This window comes from Rhyacophila brunnea, unplaced genomic scaffold (assembly GCF_057557595.1).
Source record: "Rhyacophila brunnea isolate RB1 unplaced genomic scaffold, BYU_Rbru_1.0 scaffold_2, whole genome shotgun sequence".
NCBI lineage: Eukaryota > Metazoa > Arthropoda > Insecta > Trichoptera > Rhyacophilidae > Rhyacophila > Rhyacophila brunnea.
Window position 1 is genome coordinate 7,031,535 of NW_028232859.1, and position 20,158 is coordinate 7,051,692.

Here is a 20,158-nt window from a genome sequence, read left to right on the forward strand (position 1 = left end):
GTTTCATACATAGGATAATGTATATACATAATCAGTGTTGGTTTCCCGGCAAGAAAATGAAACGGTAGCTACGTCGAAATCAGGTAACACAAAATTGGTGGGAGTTGGCTTACCCTACTGGGTGTAATTAGTATAACCTTAGACTATAGATACATCTAGACGCCACCCATTGCATTGCTAAATAAAGCTGCGTGCCGTGCGTTTGGTTTGTGGGCGAGCGAACGCATTCGTATACAAATGTTTGAGACCATAGACCATTTCGCTGGTGTTCGCCCAAAGTGCTCGCACTAGACGCTCAGAATTAAAATTTAATTTTCTATTTTTTTTTACGTTATATAGTATTTTTAAGCGGTCAAAATGCAACCATTAGGTAAAAATATCTATAATTTAAGTTATTTTAAAGAAACACTAGGTCACTTCATATAAAATATATAATAATATACAAATAAATTATCACGAACATGTATCAACTTACCTATGAAACGTAATACCATAGTCTTGCTTATCATTACGGTTAACACATTTTAATACAACACACAGAACCATCTTTTCTACTTTATTAACTAAAAATATTTACCACTGACTGTATGTTTAACACAAAAATATCAATTTTAGCAACACGCGCTCGGAGGTTATCGACGCTTAGCTATGCAAGAAACTAAGATTTGGCGGCGACACCACAGCAAATCATCTCACACATCTGTAAACCTTTTATATTACTCTAGCGCGTGTCGCAGAGATTATAAGGGTGCCGAATACTTTTTCACTCGCACTTATGCATCGTTTTTGTTCAGGCCTTGAATATAACAGTAAACAGAGTTAGAGTAGGTACCATGGAGAAATATGATATAAACTTAAACACGTTTTAAAAAATAATATGCATTAAAGTTTGTCACGTAAACATAACGCGCATTTAATATTTTGAGGGCAGGCGTGCACACAACATGGGGAGGGTCGATCCGGACCGCCTCCTAGGAACGGAAAAATACAAATTATTTAATTTTTATATTATATGGAAGATTACTTCCTCTATATTTTCGTCAGGACGTCATGACTGAGAATCATGAAGCGGGTAATTTGAATTTATAAGCGGATTGGCCACACATCTCTCGGAATTTTACGATACGCAAGATCTGTGGGCACTGGAATAACCAGTGACGTTCCTAGACAAACTGCTGCCCCTAAGCAGAGCCAAAATACCGTCCCTTTTGTACAGTATTTTTATTATCCTTTCATGACTCCAATTTCTAAGAAATGTGTTGTATAGATACATTACTGACAAAATATATTTCACTAAAACTGATTTAAATGCCATTTCTACTTCAACGGTTTCAGATACATTTAAAAATATACGTGGCAACATTCAAAACTCGCGAGTGACTGGCAAAAATATTTGGATACATTAATTGGGTAGGTATGTCTGAACGTCTCATTGCTGGTCATCAAGGACATGACGTTCAAGGAAAACAGAAGTAAACTAGACATCGCGAACCCGACTAAAAATACAGTGCGGTTAAACCTTATATGTTAATTAATACATTATGTTTCCAACCAGTGAGCTGAATGTTTTAATGAAAATATATTTCCATTAGTACTAAGTTTTGGTACCTATATATACCTAATGATTCTCCTCGATTTGACGCCCTTCGAGTAACTGCCGCCCCAAGCGATCACGGAACGTCACTGGGAATAACTGTGGCATTGGTCCCAAAAATTACGATGGTGAGGTAAATAATAAATGTTTTGAATTTTTTGTTTTCGTTGTTGTTTTTTTTTTTTTTTTTTTAATTATGACTGATTGACGGACGCGCGCAAAATTGTTTGAATTAAATGGAATATGCATTGCCGATCGAAAACGTCTCCCGTCATCTTCAATTTTATGTCCAAAACGTCTTCCATCTTCTCTCATAATGGCCGCCGTTTCATGAAAGCACACAACAATAGCAAAGTCGCCGCGCTGGCTTTTCTTATTCTGGCGGTAACTTTCCCATTTCCCCGCAGTTCGTCATTTTAGCCTCCCTGTCCCTCCACTCGTTGTCCTATCTCTTTATTCGCGGTGGCAAACAGCGAAATACATAACAAGAGCAACATCTCTCTCACTCACAGAATGTAACAATAATAATAATAATATAAAGAAGGGAAAATAATAAACTGGTGAGGAAATAGAAATGTTAGCGTTGAATGTTCGCGGGAGGTTTTGTGTACTGCTGGTATACTTCTGGATGGAACGGTAAAACTGTGTTGCCAGGGCTGCGACACAAAATTCCAATTTTCAAATAGGTATGTTGTAGAAAAACCTCTTAAATAGGTACTATATTATACTTATAGATAGAGCTTTCACATCAAAGACGTTCAAGAAACTTTCTTGTATAGAGATATAGCCTAAACATAGTATGAAAATAACGCAAAATAGGACTACTAAGCTGTGGCGGGTTTATAGATTTAGAGGCCCGAGGCACTGGCTAATTTTAAGGCCACCTCAGTATAAGAAATAAAATATAAACCATAAATTCCAACTACCAACGTACATACATACATGTATACATATCTACGTATCTGTTTGCGTACTTGTTACAGATCCCGTTTATGTTAGTATCAGGGATTTTGTATGCCTTGGGTAATATTTTACACTCAGTTTGTGAACAATATTTGATTCGGACATAATTTAATAGCCGTGTAACTGATCTGAACTGTTTCGAGGCCCCCTTTTAAATTTTATGATTTAAATCAATTGCGTCATCTGCGTCAAAGAAAATCGCCATTAGGAACACTATAACACCACTCCGATATGGGAGACAGATGTTTATATTATTTGCATGTAAAAATAGCACTTACGTTAAACACAAATTTACTCCTGGAGATTTTTTAGCAAGAAATAGTTGATAGCCACTCGCTCAATATAATAGATTCATTGTAAAATTGTCGGACGCGGGATTGAAATCCACGATACACGACTTTAGAATAGACCCTGTTACTCGTCTTTTTTAACCATGGTATCGTTTAGTAGGTACCATTTTTTAGCTTCAGATTTATATATTTAGGTTCCGCCTCCATAAAAAAAGTTTTATGAAGCCTAGTAATAGTAGGTATGCTCGTCAACAGCCTGGATTTCATCCTCTTTGCTACGTGCGTTACTTTTTTAGGCATTTCCATAGAACTTTACAATTTCGTCAATTCGGCATCCTAAATGTCGGCCATTTAAACGTTTTCTACTTCTTGGGTACCGTTGGATGACTAGATTTGTCCAGCGATTGTCTATTCTCCCAACTATGTACCTGTACATTATTAAAATCTATGACATCGTCTACTCTTGTTTAGTTTCTTATTTCGTTTTCTCACCTTTGGCGTTATGACCAGCATGCACCTTGTCCTGTTCCTGAATATTTGTCTATATTTTGCATGCATTATGGGTATTTACTATAATTATAGTAAAAATTATGGGTACTGTTCGGTTATCAGGAATACAGCGGAAAACACATTTTGAAAATAGCCGATAAACTGGATTATTTGTTAGGTTAACCTAACCAAACCTAACCTAACCTAACCTAATCCAACCTAACCTAAACTAACCCAAACTAACAAATAATCCAGTATATCGGGTATTTTCAAAATGTGTTTTTCGCTGTATCCGAACAGTACCAAATTATGAAAACGGGCAAGGAACGTAGTGTTGTATGCATGCTTTGCCAAAAAATTGCAAAATTGTATTCGACCAAAATTTCTGACGATGGATTATGTAGGATAGAAGCACATGTCGGATTGACAAATCTCAGCCCGGGAGGAGCTTTGCAATCCGTTTTCGACGCGAACTTTGAGCACAAAAGCGCTGGTTTAAGGAACGTCATTCTAAACCTTTGGTTTACATAATGTCTAGGTATATTTTGAAATCAACTTTTAACAAATATTAAATTAGCCAAGATGTTATTTCTTACAATTAATTGAGTAATTCTTTCGTCAAAAATCTAATTGAATCTCGTAGGATTAATATCGATTTATTGGGTGTCTATCTTCCTTCTCATTCATTCTTAGACTATTATCCTAGGATGGAATTTGGTCTCGTAAACAGGATACTGTCCCTTGCCAATCATCTCTCGCTTCTAGACCTCTCGAATAATTTATAAGATTTACGAATATGATATTCTTCAATGACTTAATTTCATTTAAAAACACCGCAGATATATTATATTATCTTCTAGAAAAAAACTTTGAAAATATACGACGTCCGGTCGGTTTTCAGTTGTAGATACTACCTATAATCACTCGAAGATTAAGGGCAATGTATATTTGTGTTACCTATATGTATTAATTAAATTGCGTTCGATATTTCATCACTACAGTCAATTATCAAATTATGATATGAAACATGATAAGTGATATAACCATAAAAGCTAATAAAAGCTTTCAACTAATTAGTCAATTTTAACTAAGACATAACTTAAGTAATTAATGTAGATGTAATTATTAACACTATATATGTGGTAAATTGTAACATATAATGCTCGTCTAATCCCATAACATAATTAAATAATTTTCACTACGAGAAAAGGTTCAAAGGCTCTATTCCTGGATTGGGAGTGGTGGGGGTAAAGAGGCTTTAAGAGGAGGCAAAGTGGCGCTGAAAGAAGTGGGAATGGCGTCGAAAGCATCCGGGCATAAGTTGGTCACGTGAGAAAGCTCTAGGAAACATAAAGCCAAATTATTATAAAATGTAATATTTTGCATGAATAGTATTATTTAATTTAATATGGATACAATGGTAAACAATAATATTATGTTTATTTCTTTAAGTGGTTAACATTATTATTTAGTTAGAGATGTAGGTATGTAGGTACAATGCATAATATATATTATGTAGGCGGCTCTCGTGGTGCAGTTGGTAAGGCGCTCGCCTTCCACCCGAGAGTTCCTGGGTTCGATTCCCGGTCATGACAAAAACATTTATGTGTTTTTATCAAAGCCTGGGTGTTTGTGATTCTTCAAAATTACTAACAACCACCTTGTACGAAAAAGCAAGGACATGGTTATTAATAATTCTAAAAAAAAATAAAAATATTATGTACATTTTAGTGAAAATGGTATTTTTACATACTACTCTAGTCAGTGATGTGTGGTCCATAGCTGATGCTGTTAATTCTGAGTATGCCCAAAAATAATCGGTAAAGTGCCTATATGTTCATATTTATTGTACAATCGTATTATGGAAATTTTAATTTATCTTTACTTCTTCTAAAAGTAGGTACTATTAATATTATTTAGTAAATATATCACAGCTAATACACGCTGCAAATCCATAAACCATACTACTTTAAGGGTCGCCGCCATCGAGATTCAATTAGTTACAAAAGCCTTACTACATAATACCTACATACCTACTATGTACAAAATAGTAGTTAAAATATGCAATTTTCTCAATAGATCCCTACAACTACTTAAATTTAAATAAAATTGGTTCTATATTCCGTTGTAGTTTCTTAAAAGATTTTTGTTTTGCTAGAAATGTTTAATATTAATTGTAAATAAAAAAATAACATTGAAAAATAGGGGTTATAGAGTGGTTTCTCATTTGAATTGATGGAGTATATGAAATATATTATTTTGTATATATATGGCCCTTCGTCGTCTCCTACTGTATATAGGCTAATTATAGTATAGTAAAATATAGACTAAGGAGGTTTTCAGAGCAATATTGATCGTGGTCTCGAAAATTCGATGGGGATGGCTGGATCGTAATTGTTAAGATTTATGATCGACTGGTTTAAGAAGTCTGCTGTCATGGAGCTGTAGATTTTTTTAGACAGTTTAGACGTGGTCGTAGATGATTACCACGTTCAAGTCTCTATGAAGATTAGTATTGCGAAGGAACCATGGGGCATCTGTGATCATTCTAAGATATTTCTTTTATATAGTCTGAAGCGTCTATATATTTATATAGTCTTCGAGGTGCCTGTGTATCGAACGTTCGTGAGATCAGTCATGGCCTGTAGTTCTATCGTAGCACTGGGGGTGGTAAAGTTCCGATGATAACATATTCATGAACGCTGTGCTTGGAGATAAAAAAGTTTACAAAATAAATACAATTATTTTCATTCAAAATTATGTAAAACTGACACTATTTTCAACTAAATTGCAGCTAGATTTTGATTGTAAGATATACAGAAGCTTGTACCGACCAAAATACCTGAAGGGACAGCCATTGCCTCGTCTGAAAATAATTCACATAATCTGACTTTAGTAAATATCCAACTAGAGTCCAACACATACCAGGCTTTATTTTAAGACCTTGATAGTCTGTATTTCAAAAACATGTGATACAGAAAAATGTCTTATTCTCTTTGCTTTCACTTTGTCTTTCTACACGCATTAGGGAGTATTATAGTGAAGGCATTTCAGCTGAAATTGGCCGACATTATAACACCATCCCGAAACATTAACTCGATTTTTGCCACACCATACTCACATACGTAAATTATTCTATCTATTCACAACATAAAGTATTATTTATAAGGAAAACATCTGATGTGAACGATTTAAAACGAGTACTTTATAGAAGAACTGTGGCGTCATGTTGAATTAAAAAATGGTTTCTCTTGTCATTAGGATTTTATACACATTATCATCATCACTGTCATGACCGACTGATGGATGAAGGCCTTCCCTATCTCATTACATTCTTATCGATCCTTAATTCTTTATTATCACGTAATTCATCGAATATAGTGAGTTAATCTATCCAGTGGGTATTAGGTTGTCTCTGTAGTCGTTACTAGGGATTCCAATCCCGGGATCCCGAGCTATTTTCGATACCTATGAATCCCGGGATTGATTTTTTTATCAATTTTTATGGAAAATAAAATAAAACCGAAAATATAACAGAAAAAATACTTTTAATAAAAAATAACTACATTAGAAATAAACTGAGTTTGAATGAAGTTTGATTTATACCCATGTGTAGGTTGCCGATTCATTTTATTTTTTTCACATAAATTATTAATAATGAGAAAGATTGGAAAAAAACAATGCTTCGCACTTTTAACAAAGTAATTCCACCATGATATCATACGTTTTACGGCAGTTTTATATTTGGCTGACTAATTAGATTTATGAAGCGGAAAGGCCATAAGTACGCCATGATTATTTGCTTTACTATTTTAAATCTCGCTAATCCATTCATTATGTCTTTACTATCAGAAACAGCAATCTCATATTAAATTCACATTATTATTTATATTACAATATTATTTACTCCATTAAACTTATGTACGTCCAAGATTGAACGTATACACTATTAACAATAAATGTCTTAAATAGTATAAATTATACTAGATTTATTTTTGACCGATTTTACCAATGTTATTTGTAAATATAAAAATTTTATACAATGGAAAAAAATGTCAATCCCGGATCCACAACAAAACTGTAGGTATATACAATCTCCACACTGTGTAGGCTCATATGCTCCGTTTAGGATCGAACATTGTAATTTACTTTAACTTTACTGTGGTCGTTTAGTACCGCTTGGGTATAGTAGTTTCGTTCTACATCTGCACTGTTGTACGCTAAAATTGCTTCGCATCTGTGTTGGTATTATTTGTGTGTATGCATTAAGCCCTGTAATAAAACCTTACTTAGAACCGCCTGCAATTATTACCTTATCACCAATTGGTTATCCGTGCAGTTTAGGGGCATAAAAGGCGGAGTTTCTATTGTTAAAGACAGTTGCTGGTAATAAGCATATCATAAACTCATTCTTTGCAATCGTCTACAGTGTGTTCATATAGTGATTGTTATCGAAACGATACGCATACTGAATTATAATGTCCCGTTTAATTAGTCATACTATTAATGCCTTATCCTCCTTATCACCCAGAGTTAAATCCCATAGAGAACATATGGTCTGTTGTTAAAGGTTATGTAGGAAAGAACAATATTGAAATGACAATGGCATCTGTAGATAGATTGGTGGCAGAAGCCTGCAATCAATTGCCTATAGAGCAGTGGCGGAATATCTGTGGTCATGTGGAAAAAAAAGAACGCAGTTTTTTGGAATACGACATAAGAACGGATGAATTGACCAGTGAGATTATAATCCACACCGCAGATACCTCTGATGACGACGACACAGACAGTGACTCAAATGGGTGACATCAACGAATACCTTCAATAAATTATGTTCTTCCTACTATTTATATTACTTTAACAGCGTATCATATTGTGTACTTATAGTTGAAAATGCCATTTGTAATTGTTCTCCGAAGTCCTAATGATTGTATGTATAATTAAATGAAATTGCCAACAAAAGTATGTCTTTGCTGTATTATAATTGTCTTTAATTGCTTAGTTCTCTATAAATTTATAACTTATCTGTTAAATAATGATAATGATATCGTTAAGGCTAATTTATAAATTCCAAAACATTGTATGTTCCTAATCCCAACTAAATAAATAATAAAACATGATGTTTTCATTGAATTGTAACTATCGGTATAAGTAAATAATATATAGGTACCTATGTTCTAATGTACGCATTTTTATTCTATATTTTATTAAAACAATAAGTCATAAAAATATGCTTATTTACCGTAATTCTTCATGCACACCCTGTGTCAATACTACCAAAGAACACCAACACAACTGCAAATCGTTTTTAGCGTACAACAATGCCAATGTAGAACGAAAGACCTATACCATTGTACGACTGCATTTTTCTAACGATTGTCCACTCGTCATTCCATCCGTTTACTTATCGACCTTTAGCATGAAGATTTCCGTGCAACATTGCGCAATTCGCAGTGTTTGGATATTGTTTAAATTAAGGGTATTATTTTATATGAATACGTGATCACTGGTAGCGGATATTGTTTGAACACTTACCGCTTTAGTCACAATGAAAGGTCACTTCTGAATATACTATTCAGGAGTCCTAATACGTTCCCTGCCAGATTGGTTATGTGAGTAATCTCGTCATACGTACCTCCATCGACAACATTATTAATTGTTGTTCGAAACACGTACGAAAGTACTTAAATACATATCAGTGGAATAAAACAAACTGTTTAATTAATTGTTTAATTAAGTGGAATAAGTACTACAATAAAATGCGTTTTATTAAATTAAACAACAATACGTAGTAACACCAACATAGCTAACTTGGGACTCAGCAGGTCTATTCTAAACAGTTATCATTTTACTACGTTTCCGTTATTTTCATTGGTCCAAATTAAGCAGTTATCGGCGGCTATCTCAAATTTATTATATAAGTAAAAAATTGAATTTTGTATTCACACTTCAGACATATCAACATAATAACCTACATTTTTATTAGTCATGCCATTGCAATTGCAGCAAAAGAAAAAAATATTATATTACTACTAGCTGCTACTAGCCACTCGATATTTGACAGCTCGTAGGAAACTATAAATGAAGATGGCGGCCGTGACGTAATCATATTTCAAAACAGTCGGATCTTGCATCTCAATCCTCAATGTGTTAAATTGACGTACTCTGTCTCGCTCTACAAATTAACGCAGTCTAGAGAGGGGTTGTTAAAAGATAGCACCTTTTGACAGTTATATATATATTATATAGTTCATCTATATACTTATATATTATAACTATTTGACTAATCGACGGCGACGGTAACGTAAACCAGTTAATATAATATGTCTTAAAGATTTTTATTTTACAAGTGTTAGTGTAAAAGAATGATATCTAATTATTATGTATGTGGGGGACGGGGGTAAGTGACACAATTGTCGACACTGTCGGAGCATTTTTCACGCGGAGCGAGCTGTCTCCAAATAAGATAAACCGTCTCAAAGAGAAGCTTTTAGAAAGGAATAAAGGAGACTTAAAGAGAAAATAAAGAAAATCTCCTGTGCTTTATGGGGGCTCGCGCGTCATGGGATTGCACAGGGCTGGTGTGAGGAAATGGATACTTTACTGAAAAGTACGACAGCGAGATGTTTATATATTTAAAATCGCTTCGTATGTATTTATTTTATTTATAAGTGGGTAGAAGTTCTAATGTCTTTTAAGACTGACTTAGAGAAGAACGTCACAGACAAAAAGAAACGAATAAATATGTTAACTAATGACATATACTAGGTATATTGTCTCTCCGTCAGGAATTTGACTGGAATCGACTTCGATGATCATACAACTGGAAGTTAGGTTACATTTAAAACGTAATATATTAAGATTTAGTAGTAAGTGTTTTATGTTTCTGCCCAAATTGAATTGCTTTTAGTAATAATTGTAAATCATAATTAAGTGCCTACTCAATTGAATGTTAGCGTACTCAAAATACTAAGAAGGGCACACGGCGATGCAGCCAGCGACGGCATTCAGGTAAAAATAATAGCAACGATGAGTGAGAGGGAGTTATGATTTCATTTATTGTCATTTGCCGTTCATCTGAGATCGCGCAGGTAAGACGTCACTTGTTGCCTACAGGTGTCAGCGTGTATAAGGAAATTTACAATAATATTAATAATTATTGTATACCCTGTAGTCGTCATTTTTAAATTAATACCTCTCCGCCGTCAAGTTATGGTTGATTATTTGATTATTTTATTCAAGACATAAGATTTAAGAACGTGAGTCTCAGAAATAAATTCCTTTTTAAGGGTTTTCGAATATATATTTTGCTGATGATGTTTCAAACTATGATTATTGAAAAAAGCCGTAGGTATAACATTTTACTAAAAACCTTAAATAAAAATGGGCATGACATTTACCCCGAAGAATATAGTAATCAGCAAATCTAGTCATCCAGTGGCATTCACGACTTCGATAATGTCCGAAAGGTAGATCTATAAGTCCTAGTATTGGCAGGATAGTTCGGTAGGTACTTTTGCTGAAGTATGTGCCATAAGCGTCGATGACATTGAGCTACTTTACAAGCTACAAACTGGCGAATTTACAATCTGCTTGTAAACTCGCCCAGTGTCATCATCGAACTAGCTAACAAGCAGATTGTAAACCTATCGAGACAAGTTGAAAGCCGGGCTACTTTACTCGCTACTCGCTGCGTGTGGGCCGATCTGCGTCTGCGCAGTAGAGTGATAGTGGCGAATCTGCCGGTAAAAAAACGAACTACTCAATACATCTTGTCAAATAATACCCAATAAATGACGGTTTCAACTCGCTAGCTTGTTGGCTTCAGAGCGAGTGGAAAGTTTTGTGTGTCATCATCACATTCGTACTAGCTGACTCGCCCGCTTTTAATCTCGCTGACTAGCAGCTTGTAAAGTAGCTAAATGTCATCGACGCTTTAGCAATTCAGAATATCGAAAGATGAACTATGAAGGGTCTTCATAGTTCATAGAGCAGTGGATTTATATAATATATTACGATGATGTTGATAAAGAAACAAGAAAATTAAAAATACGACATATTGACGTTTTTTAAATTAATTTTCACTAATCAGTATCAATCTAATCACAAACCACTTTTGAAAAAGTGTATACTGATAATCTTCTTACAACAAGACGAAACATGTTGGGAATATATTGAAAAAAAAGTACACTTATGGTTTTGTATTTTTCTTCATATTCGCTCGGAGCGAAGGGCTTCCATGAGATTTCTGAAGACTTTTTGTAGTATTCAATCATCCACTCATCAGAAACAGAAACCTTATATTTGGTCTAAATTATAAATCTCAGATTAGTCGTCAAGGTAACGCTAATTTGTTAATACCTATGGCGATATTCTATTTTTGTATTCATTTGGTTACAATATACTCGTAACATAATATTATGAAATTATATGTCACTATATAATGTCATCTAAATACTTTACCAATTTTCTTCGACATTTTTATGTGCAGATAAAAAAACCAATTTCTTTCGACATATAATTTTAAACGCTAATTAAAAAAATATCGTAATAATATATAGTCGCGAGGGCATTTTTATTCCTTTTCCATGCCTGATTAAGACATAGGTGGGCGTTGGGATTCATACACGCCACTTGAAATCTGTTAGCAGGGTCGGATTTTCTTTTGTTACATTACATTATCAACAGTAGCAGAATCCTGGGGGCGGCTAAAACGCACGATAAAAGTTTTTCCAAGACCTTATTTACTTTTTTCTCTTTCAAACAATACTGTGTCTTCCTGCTCTGTTGTACTTTTACAAATCTACCAAGAATGCCACTTATTTTACTTAGTTGTAATGTATTTATTTTATAATCTAGAAAATATCCATATATTATAGAAAATAAAAATGTGTTCAACTTGAAATCCTCTTTATTTATCGAGTATCGAATTGAGTTGTAGTGAGGTCACAGTACCTAAACCTTAAATCGATATAAATAAAAACTATTTTAAGTTGTTACACACATTTTAATTTTTTAGGAAAAGTGATGCTTTTTTAAATAAAATAACTACAAGATAAAAAGAACTTTTTATATACAACGTTTTTAAATTTTCGGTTGAATCATATAAACTTGACTAGCTTAAACGATCAAAAAAATTTGTACTTGATAGAAATAATACTGAAATGTCATTTTGACGTGTCATATTGATTTCCATAGTAACGCACGTATATATTAATAATTTAGTTGCTAGGACCCCAGATCCCTAGCAACCAATAATGGTGTCGAAATAACTTTTCATACAAAACAGAATTAACTGAAAATGAATTCAATTCTACTTAAAGATGGCTAAACGTATTAAAAAAATGCATTGGCATCGTGTTCTGATATATTCTAAAAGTTTCAAATGTCTAGCTAGTCGGAAAGTTAGTTAAAAATCGATTGCAAGATTTGTACCGGACAAAGAACCACCGAACAAATAAGAATACGAGCTAAGAAAAACGTTGTAAAATACATTAAAACTGTGATTATAGATATATAATATTTCATAAAAACTATCTCTACATATATATACCTATCTCCAAGATGAATTGATTCAACGAAAGCACGTAAGTTTATTTTTATTTTGTCGTTTTTATATATTTACCTACCTTTTGATTGTTTAAAATTTATAAAAAATATAAATTATGAGTAAAAAAAATCGTGTTCTGTTATTAGAAGCTTGGAGCCCCTTGTATGCGATTTGATTGGCTGCGTAGGAAAAATAATAGATTCTGGATTTGTATCGTAGTTTTGTAGGTAATTGATAATACTATACTTACAGAATTTTTATATTGCTTGCATATTGAGATGACAATTTTATACGCTGTTTTGGTTATTCAGATTAAATCTAACAACCGGTTCGCAAATAGTCTTATATTATAACAATTAATTCGCACGACCCGGCAAAACTATTGGTGTTTATATGTATTATAATACCATGCACATATTTTTTAATACTAAATACTCCACACCAATTAATACCATCGGTACTGTTAATAATATACACAGGATTTAAGATTTAAGTATCTTTTTTTTTTTGAAGAATAGCACAAGAAAAATATAAGTAGGTATATTATTTTTAAAAAAATCTAGAAAAAATCATGAACCTAGCGGAATTTGAACATAATATAATTGATTATCATGTGAGCGAAAGTCCAATCACAAAATGTATTAATGTAGGTAAACGATAAAAAATAAACATACATTTTTAGCAATCTATAAAATTGCCAATAATTTGAAATCTCTATAAAGTTTAATACAAAATTAGTTTTGTATATTAGATATGTCTTTATAAAGCGTCTGTGTTCACTTGAAGTTGTCAGCTCTGCAAATTAGCAATGCCAAATTGATATTCATAGCCCATCCAGCTCTTGTCAAAGTGTTTTGAGGGATGGATTAGATTGGATTAGTTTGAGTCAGGGTAGTCCAATCGTTATTGATAATTACCTAAATTAAATATTATATTAAAAATATCTTTGACTCGACTTAATAACAATGTTCTTATACTTTCAAGGACTATTTAGATTTATTTAAACTGTGTGTTATTATTTGTGTAGGTATTTTTTTCAGTACCAAGTCATTGTTCCACGCAAATATAGTGTGTGGCTTAATCGAATCTTATGTTGGCATTCTAGATGTGCTTATAATATAATATCATATTATGATGCATACGTAGCAGTGGCGAAGGGTTGAGGTAGGCTCTTAAGCTTATTTGTTTTAATTAAAATAAGACTACATTTTACAGATGGTTAGTTTTTAAAATTCAGTTAAACCATGCGAAAAAAAGTAAGACATAATAAATAATAATTAATAGTCCAAAAAACACTCGTCTATCTATAAAATATCTAAAATTATGCAATTAAATCATACCTACATTATAGATAGAATAATATTTTTATCTGTTATAGTTTGGTTTAGATAGGGCTTAATGAATTAAAAACAAAATAATCAACAATATGGGTAATATGTATTCTTAGTCCAACGAAAACATATAAATTTGAATGAAAAAGTGTGGATAATTTTGTCGCATTGCCCAAAGTATACCAAAACTGTGAAGGTTTGGCTTAGGCAGGGTTTAATTGATTTTTAAAAACTTACCACACCATCTGTAAATTATTGTAGTCTTAGCTCAATAAAAACAAATACGTATGACTAACAAAGTTTAAAGTGCACTATTTACGGCAGATCTTAACAGCCAACCTCCACTCTTCGTTACTGATACGTAGGTTAATAGAATCCCATTTTACAACGTTTTTATTAGCTCGTATTCTTATTTGTCCGCTACAAATCTTGCAATCGATTTGTAACTAACTTCCCGACTAGCTAGACATTTGAAACTTTTAGAAGATATCAGAACACGATGTTAGCCATCTTTAAGTAGACTTGAATTCATTTTCAGTTAATTCTGTTTTGTATGAAAAGTTATTTCGCAAGAAATCCGTAATCCAATCCACTATTATTGGTTGCTAAGTGGGTGGCCCTAGCAACTAAATTATTATACGTGCGTTACTATGGAAATAAAAATGACATTTCAGTATTCTATATTTGTTTGTTTGTTTGTTACTTTTTTATTTACTTCATATCAAGTACAAGTTTGAGCATATTGAGCATAATAATTGAACAGAAAATTTAAAAACGTTGTACTTATATAAAAAGTTCTTTTTATCTTGTAATTATTTTATTTGCAAGTTTGTTGAGATTCCGACTACGGGGCACATTGTGGAGTCATGCAGCATGCATGCTTTCCCTTTTTAGCCATACGCCAGGCCAAACTGCAAGTTGTTGCGAGGATTGATATATTGCCGGTCTTGTTTTGTTTTGTAATTTATTTCACTTTTTGAATCAAACGTTTTTTTACTATCGCCATATAATTATAATACATGGTTATATTGTGTCTAAATCGCCTTCTTTGACTTCATACTAAAAAAGTCCTGACGGAGTATATCTGTCATCCCCATGGTGATGTCGTGCGACTGATGGCGCTGTCCCATTCGATGCAAATAAGTGTCGAAAAATTTAAATACCTTGCGGTACACATGACTAGAGATTGAAGGTTGTAAAGAGAGCCTGCTATCCGTATCTATGGTTAGAGTCATATTCAAGTCAATGCAGAATGCCTAGGATTCACGACTGTATGTAGGTACTCAGTTAAACTCAAATACCGCTGATTCCAGATTTGCTTTCTGTTTGTGCTGCTTTAAAATAGTGAGTAATGACACCTTGCGAAGGCTTTGAGATTCGAGATCCGTGTAACAGATGGTCGCGACAGATATCTACTAGTTGTGTGGTGACCTTAGACTATAGATACTGACATATCTTTCGAACCCCATCAGCCCTTATCACAGCCAGACTAAAGAAGCAACGTTGGTCGTGACTCGACTCAGTGGCGATTTTGACTCAGACTAATTTACTCAGTATGGATTTATTTGGGAAATAAATTTTATATTGTTATTTGTTTATCGTAGTGGGGCTCAAAACCAGTTCGTGAACTTGGGCCTCAACGTCATTAAACACGCCACTGCCTCGGCTTTGTGATAGGCACGGATGCCTTAAGAGAGTTTCATTCTGGCCTGTTTATTTTTCATACCAACCGGAGTCCGGCGTCCTGGAAAGCCGCGTAATACTACCCACAAAATATAAACGACGGAAATACGGGATGCCGGCATAACCTGGAAAGTCACAAGAAAACTAGCGTGTGACAGGTATTCTTGGAGGCGTCGCGGGGTTTTCATATGCTCCAACTGAGAAGAGGACACGAAGTAAGAAGAATATGAATTATTGTATTGTATTGGATGAAAAGTTTAATGCCGTTCCCAAAGTCTATCTGTACAGAAGAAGGTTTCACAATTTTTCTTCAAAACATTTGAGTTAATACTAGTTTATTATTGTTGAGGTTTTCTGATACGTTTTAAAGCCTCAATCGTCCAAGAGCGGCAAAGTTTAGAAGGTTTACTCCAACTTTGTGTCGAAGCTGAGTTAGACGACTGCTCAGTTAGATACTCAGTTACAGTGTCTGTAAGGAGAAATACAGCCTCATTAGGCTCCCGACACTTATTATTAGATTTTGCTAACAACTCGATTGTGGCGTAATCATTTTATCTTTACTCGATTATCAAGTTACTTTGATTGTCCTCGGACGAATTGAAAATTGAAATACGAGTAGATATTACAATAATTGTTAATTAATACATTTATTTTGCTGTTGCATGTTTATAAGTTCTTATTTGCAATTTGTAATTAGATTTGTGTGGAATTTGTATATTAAAAATGTATGTACTAAACAGTCATATTTTCGCCGCCAATGTTTCTCACTGAGACTTCTAACCAATACGCTGACGGCCTGTGAAAAAATATATATAAAAATGATAATTAAATAATATTTTTGCGATCGATTCGTATGTCACGGATTTTGCTGACAATGCTTGTTCTCATAGGACTCGTTGATCGCCACAAGTGTGTACTGAGATTTACTAAGCCGGTACACAAACCCTTAAAACTCAATACACACTATACCTCATTGGCGTAGAGTGGAGGTAGGTTGTTGAGATTCGACATAAAAAGTGCACATTAAACTTTGTCAGTCATATTATTTTTTTTCATTGAACTATGAATAAAAATTGCAGATGGTACGTATTGGTTAGTTTTCAAAATTCAATTAAACCGTGCAATACCAATATCATCTGCAATTTATATTCTTATGTCAATGGAAACAAATAAGTATGACTGAAAAAGTTCAGTGTGCACTATTTATGTCGGATATCAACAGCCTACCTCCACCATTCACCACTGCTATACCTACCTACTGTGAAATGAAAATGTGAAAGTAATGAAGTATTAATAGTACTTGCAACTAACGATATCAAAATAAATGATGCTTGTCCGTGAAAGACAAATAATATCGATAGGATCGGTTAAAAAGTACCGATCCTTCAAAGCATACATTAATATTTTTTGACCGTAGCCAGTACGCACTCGGGGGCTCCGAATTCGATCACGGTGAGTTGAGAATATATTTATGTGATTTTCTGGGTGTTTGTGATTGTTTCACTTCTATTACAATTCACCTTATTGTTCCCATACACATTGTCTGGTATAATATTGAGTAGGGTAACGGAGATAAAAGATTTGGGTGTATTGTATGATGCAAAGTTCACTTTCAATCAGCATATTCTTGACATCAGTACTAGATCTAGCAAAATGCTTGGTTTTGTAATGAGGGTTTCAAAATCATTCGAAAACGTCCGAGTGCTACGTACATTATACGTATCATTTGTGTTGAGTATTCTTGAATATGCCAGCATTATTTGGAGTCCTAATAGGTCCACCCACACAATTAAGTTGGATCGAGTCCACAATAGATTTCTTAGATTTCTCTACTTAAGAACATACGGGTTCTTTCCTTATGATAATGACAATAAAATGAATTTCCCGACTCGTTTTCTTCTGGGTATGCTATCAATGCAATCCCTGTCTACCCGAAGAGTGATTGTTCTTTTAAAGCATTTCTTTTTACTTCTTCGTGGGTTCATTTACAATCCGTATATACTGGCAAATATTAATTTTCATGTTCCCACCAATATCACTCGTAGCTCCACGGTCTTCAAGATACCTCGTCGCAGGACAGATGTTATGTTTCATGATGCTGTGTATCGTGCAATTAGCTTATTTGATGGCACCATAAAGGTTGATTTGTTTTTTATTAACTATATAATGTTTGTGGACGTATTAAATAGGCTAAATTTATAATTGTATAAATTATCATATTTCATTAATATTTACACATGCTGTCTTTTTATTGTTATTTGTAATTAGGATATTCTTATACATTTGTATGTATTATGTATTATGGCGCATTGGCCAATAGCTGTAATGCCGTAATACTCTTTTTATAAATAAATAAATAAAAAAATAAATAAACTATCGTATTGTATTACTAACTACACTACTGTCTCATAGCATGTTGTAGTGTTAAAAATATAACATATATTATGCAGACGTATATTTTATATAGGTACTTACTTTGTATACAACAAATATAGGTATTTTGAAACTAAAAGAGATCCTACATCCATTTAGTGATTCTAGACTTACACGAGCTTTATTTAGTACCTAAGTACGTATTTAAGAGACACCCAGATAGGTTTTATTAACTACATCTGAATGAGTGTCCAATCGTTTGACGGGGTTGAACAATGACATTATTAATGGACGACGCACTCAATACAGTAGCTAGCAAGTAAATTCGCGCATTCGCATGTATAGGGAGACGTCACCCAATTTCCATTATGCGATATCACGCATCGGGAATTTATAGCAATATGACCTTTATTGTAATGGCGTTAGAGCAGTGTTTCTAATGTCAATGTTCATTTGAGCGAACCCGTTCGAACCGAACCATTCGGCAGACCCAACAAAAAGCATCAAGAATTTATAGCAATATCACCTTTATTGTAATGGCGGTAGAACAGATTATGTCATTCGGCAGACCCGACAATAAAGTGGGTGTCATTTTCTTTTCCAGATGATTCGTCCATATTAATGTCATTGGGGTTGAAGGAAAAATTATGACAAGATCAACGGAACCCGCCGATTACGCCGTCGTTTAATTAATGACCATCTATGCCCCTCGCATGCATACCGTGCCGTCTGATATCTACATTTCTTACGGTGGAGTAGTCGACAGATGAGGTGGAGGTCAAACCCTGCGTTTAATAGTTCATATTTGCGGAGACGCTTAACGCGCGAATATGAGAACATTTGGTACTGTTCGGTTATACGGAATACAGCGGAAAACACATTTTGAAAATAGCCGATAAACTGGATTATTTGTTAGATTAACCTCACCAAACCTAACCTAACCTAACCTAACTCAATCTAACCTAAACTAACCCAAACTAACAAATAATCCAGTTTATCAGCTGTTTTCAAAATGCGTTTTCCGCTGTATTCCGTAAAACCGAACAGTACCGAACATTTTTATGTGAATATAAAGACATGAATGCGGATTTGAAATTCATATTGCAATGTACTTACCTAGATAGGGACGTCATATCGAAAGAACAAGTATTGATATTCGCAAGTATCGGTCAAAAATTATCATTACTTTTTTGACGTCCCTAAATATAGACAGAGTTCATTTTTCAAACACATTTTATCTATGTACGTTTACAAAGGAATGAACTTCGTATAAGTCGTATGTATGGAATGAATATACTATTTAGTAGAAGTCATTACAGCATCGGGTAGAATTTTACCATATGTCGTGTCCGGAAACTTGTACGTATGCAGTTCGTCGTATTATAATTCACAGTGAAATGTTGTATCGGAAATATATGGCCGTATATTATAGACCGTCCAACCTCTTTGGTTCGTATAGCACTGACATAAAATTCATGTCTAATTAAAACACGTTTCTTGTCGGTTTACACTTTACAGGAAGCCAGCAGCAAACAAATTTTGAAAATAGCCGATATATTGGATTATTTGTTAGGTTAGGTTTTCATTCTTGAATTCACGAATTTTGCCAAAATCAGCTATGAAAATTGAATTAATGTTCATATTGAGTCTGATACAATTGAAGACCGTATAGTGTACGGTCATATTCTCTTTCAGATAGAAAGCTCACGGCGAACTGTGCCACGGTGAAATGTTTGACGTACAATTTACATGTAACCAGCATAAATACATGTTATGTAGCCCGTCTTTCAATCTTATTCTTGAATATGTACTCCAGGACTGATTGTTTAAGGGCCCACATGCCCAACGTAGGTCAAAATGGAGATTTTATGGTATTTTCAGAGCA